Here is a 4,505-nt window from a genome sequence, read left to right on the forward strand (position 1 = left end):
CTTCCGGGCCACTCGGGTCAGGGCACACCTGGGGTTTGTGATTCAGAAACAAGCGGTGGTTTTTCCACCATCGAAAATGCCGAGTCGTGGCCAACAGCAGATGTTGGCAAGCGCCCTGGAGCCAGGCCGTTCCCACGCAGGGCCAGGCCCTCTGTGCCCTACTGGGGCAGCCAGCTCTTCCCGGTTTGCCCAGGGACCATCCTGCCTTGAGCACTGAAAGTCCTGCGTGCTGGGAATCCCTGGCCATAACCCTGGGGTCAAGGGAGGCTCTGCTGCACTGGGACTTGGGGCCTCTCCATGAGCCAGGCCCTGAACGCCGGTCCTTGTGCCCATGTTATCTGCTTGGTATCTTGGCAGCCTGTGCAAGGCTGCCATCCCACTTCACAGAGGACACAGGGGCAGGTGATTGCCCAAAGCTGCAGAGCAATTCATGCAAAAGCAGCTCGTTGTGCAGAGTGTGCCAGGCCCTACCCACAAATGGGGTTTGTGGGGTCCTCGGGTGGCAGTGGCTGAACGTGGGAATGTGAGCTTCAGGCTAGAAAAACCACAAAAGGGTGAGTGGCGTGATGGCGGGACAGCACTTGGTCCCGGGTTAGGGAAGCCTCTTTAGTCTGGGACCAGAGAGTTGAGAGGATTTAGTCAAGTAATAGGTGGTGGTGGGGGAGGGGCTGGTGGTGTAGCCTGTGTGAAGGCCCAGGGATGAACTGGTGAGGGTGAGTGGGGTGTGAGTGGTGGTGTGTGAGCGGGGATGAGTGGGGGTGAGTGAGCCGGGCTTACACAGGGAAGTGCAGAGTTGGGAGTGGGTGGGTTGGGTGCTGGATGGTGAGAAGCTCTGCTGGAGAGCTAAGCAGGGCCTGGGGCCTCAGGCTGGGGCTTGGCCTTTTCCCCAAGAGCACTGGGGAGCCATGGAGTGCTATAGAACAGTCACTGCAGACTGAGCAGTGAACGGACGGTAGGTGGGCAGGGCTGTCCGAAATCTAGGCCGCAGAGGATAGATGAGGAAGTTGAGTCTAGGGAAATGGCCAAGACAAGGGATACTGTTGTGGGTCCCCTCTGCCCTGCAGTGCTTTGTCCATCCTTCCCAGGATGGACATCATGGCATAGTGAGACCACTCAGAGGTGCCTTCTGTGGCCTGGCCCAGAGCCCCAGGGGCTGTGGCCAAATCTGCCCATTTCCCAGCACAGGCCTGGCACCCACTCCTGGCCCTAGGAGGGAGATTTTGGAAAGGACCGTGTGAAGGGGCCCTGGCCCCACACATCTGCCCAAGGAGTGGTGGGGGTTCAGACCTGGGCTTCTTCCCCAGGGGCATTCTCTGACTGAAAGGAGACCCTCCAGGAACCCAGTGCCCCAGCCCCCACTGCGAGGAGGGGCGCAAAGGGGGTGGGGGAGCAGGGCAGGGGGCACAGGGAAGCCGGCCCAGGGCCCCAGCAGCCCGTCCTTGGGATCATTTGGTTCCTTGGCATCAGACTCTTTGAGCTGCTGGGCCTGGGGTCGTCCCAGGTCTGTGGATGGCCCGTGAGTCCCAGCTTGAGCCTCCCTTGTTGGGTGACACGTCTTCCCATCCCTGCCTGCACACCTCCCCAAAGGTCATCTCAACCCCAGCAGAGGCAGTACGTGCCCGCTGGGCTGTTCTTACTACGGTGGCTTTCATCATCTGACCTGTGTCTGCCCTGTGTCCTCACCTGTCCCCTTAAATGTGACCACAGCAGCCACCTGTGGCTTCTCTCCACAGAAGACAGAGCCAGTTGTGTCACCTGCTTCCCTGGGGCAGGGTTTCAAGGTCTCACGTCCCATGTGGCCCACTCGGCTTCCCCCGAGCATCCTGACCTGGTGGGGTAACCATGGCCCTGGCCACCCCACTCAAAGGGCCCAGTGACATTGCTGCAGTTACACCCCCTCGAGTGTCGGACTTACTGAGAGAGCAGGGAAGGAGCCAGATTCCATGGGGACCCGGGAGACTGACTCCAGTCTTGGCCTCAGGTTCACAGAAGGAAAATGTTTCAATGTGCTAGAGCCATGCTTCTCAAAGTGTGGTGCCTAGACCAGCAGAGCAGCATCCATGTCACCTAGGAGCTTGTGGCAAGTGGGAGTTCTAGGGCCTGCCCCAATCCTGTGGAGCCAGAAGCTCTTGGGGCAGGGCCACCAAGCTATGCAGACAGGCGTCCGGGTGACTGTGATGCTGGCACATCTTGAGAACCATCGGCCTAGATAGCCTCTGAATACTAACGTCTCCTGGTGCGTCTGGAGAAGACACAGGCCATGTCTGGGAGGCAGGGGAGATGGACTAGCACACTCCTGCCACAGGGCAGCATGATGCTCGATTCCCTCAGAAGGATGTCCTTCATCTTTTCCATGCCATGTGTTCACCCTGGCCCTTCCAGCAGCCTGGGAAGGGCAGAACACTGCACACACAAGAGGGCCATTCCCAGTCCCCACATTCCAGATTCATCTGTCACCAGACCCCACGGGAAAGGCAGACTGGTTCCAGAAGGATGAGAGCCCTCTTTCTGACACCTGTGTCTCATTCCAGGGCCTACAAATCTGCTTTGGACACACCAAACGAAGTCTGGGGATTTTCATTGACCTCCAGAAGAAAGAGGAGGAGGCACATGCCTGGCTGCAAGCAGGGAAGATCTATTACATCCTGTAGCAGAGCAAGCTGGTGGACCTGTACATCCAGGTGAGTGGCAAGGGATGCAGGAGGGCCCCTGTGCTGTTCGCTCTCTGTCCATCCATCCTTCCATCATCTATTTACCCATTCATAATTCCGTCCATCATTCATTCATCCTTTCACCCATCTATGCATCCATTCATCTGTCCATCCGCCCCATCCATTCATCCATCCTTCCATCATCTGTTTACCTGTTCATCTATCCATCATTTATCCATCCATCCTTCTATCGTCTACCCATCCATCCGTCCATCCTTCCATCATCCATTTTTCCATTATCCATCCATTCAGCTGTTGATCCATCCATCCATCTTCCATCCTTTTATCATTCACCCATTCACCCGTCCTTCCATCCATCCTTCCATCTACTCACCTGCTCATCCTTCCATCTATCCATCATCCATCCATCCATCTATTCATCGTTCCATTCATCCATCATCCATCCATTCGTTAATTCTTCATGCATTCTTATAATCCATCCATTAACCCACCATCCACCTGTCCATCCATCCATCTTTCCATCCATCCTTCCATCATCCACTCACCTCCTGTTCATCTTTCCGTCTGTCCAAGAACCATCCATTCACCTGTTCATCCTTCCTTCCATCATCCATTTATCCTTCCGTCATCCATCCATTCACCTGTTCATCCTTTCATCCATCTGCTCACCTCCTGTTCATCCTTCCATCATCCATCCATCCATCCGTTCATTCATCCTTCCATCAACCATCCATTCACCTGTTCATCCTCCCATCCATACATCATCCATCCTTTCACCCATCCATCATTCATCCATCCACCCACCAATCTATTAATACATCCTTCATCTGTCCATTTGTTTATCCATACGTTTGTCTATCCACGCATCTATCCATCCATATGTACATACATCATTCTAACCACCCACCCACCCATTCATCTGTCTGTGCATCCATGCATCCATCTATCCACACACCCATCCATCCGTGTCTATACATCTGCTGATCCATTCATCCACCCACCCACTCATTCATAAGCCACTGCTGAGCATCTGTTGTGTGCCTTTTCCCTCCCTTCAACTGGTTCCCTCATATCCTCCCCCAGTGGCCAGCATTTTCTCCCTGAGGGCAGAGGCATGGCCACTCAGTTAACACACAGAAGGACCTACTCCAAGCGACACGTGGCACGTCTCCTTACAAAATGCATCTATCGTAGCGGCTGTCTTCAGAGGCTTTCCCACAGTATGATCTGGAACAAACTGTGAAGCCCACGAATCTGGTGAAGCTTTCATTATTGAGCACCTGCTGTATACCTCCTTGAGCTGAGGAGAGGGATCAAGAGCTCATGTCCAAGAGGGGACCAGGCCCACCCACAAACACTGTTGGTGTGCAGCCCTGAGCTGAGGCAGGGATGTGGCAACGCAGAAGGGAGCCAGGGGATGGGCTCCCAGCAATCTGGGGGCCATGGAGACTGGTTTGAGTGCAGGAAGCGTGGGCTAGGGCTAGCCCTGGTGGTAGAATTCACAGGTGTCAGGCTCCTGGGCTGCAGCTGCTCAGTCACCTCCTGGCACTCAGGTTCATCAGTTCACTGTCCTCATGCCAGTGGTGGGGGCAGCCCCAATGCACAGGGTCTGAAAAATGCTCAGGTGTACCTGCAGTGTGTGAGAGGAAGGAGGCTGGCGAAGGTGGGCGTGGCCACCTCGTCATATGTGGGTCCTGAGGGAATGTCTGCCTCCTTTCAGGTGGCACAGAATGTTGCCCTGTACACAGGTGACCCCAACCTCGGGCTGGAGCTGTTTGAGGCAGCTGGAGACATCGTCAATGGGGCCTGGGAGCGGGAGAAAGCTGTGTCCTT

The 4,505-nt window shown here is 55.4% G+C and overlaps 1 pseudogene; it reads left to right on the forward strand.

Annotated features, from left to right (window-relative positions):
• Positions 1 to 4,505, forward strand: part of LOC105521410 — a 40,326-nt pseudogene that overhangs the window by 29,419 nt on the left and 6,402 nt on the right.

This window comes from Colobus angolensis, unplaced genomic scaffold (assembly GCF_000951035.1).
Source record: "Colobus angolensis palliatus isolate OR3802 unplaced genomic scaffold, Cang.pa_1.0 Scaffold11, whole genome shotgun sequence".
NCBI classification, from domain to species: domain Eukaryota; kingdom Metazoa; phylum Chordata; class Mammalia; order Primates; family Cercopithecidae; genus Colobus; species Colobus angolensis.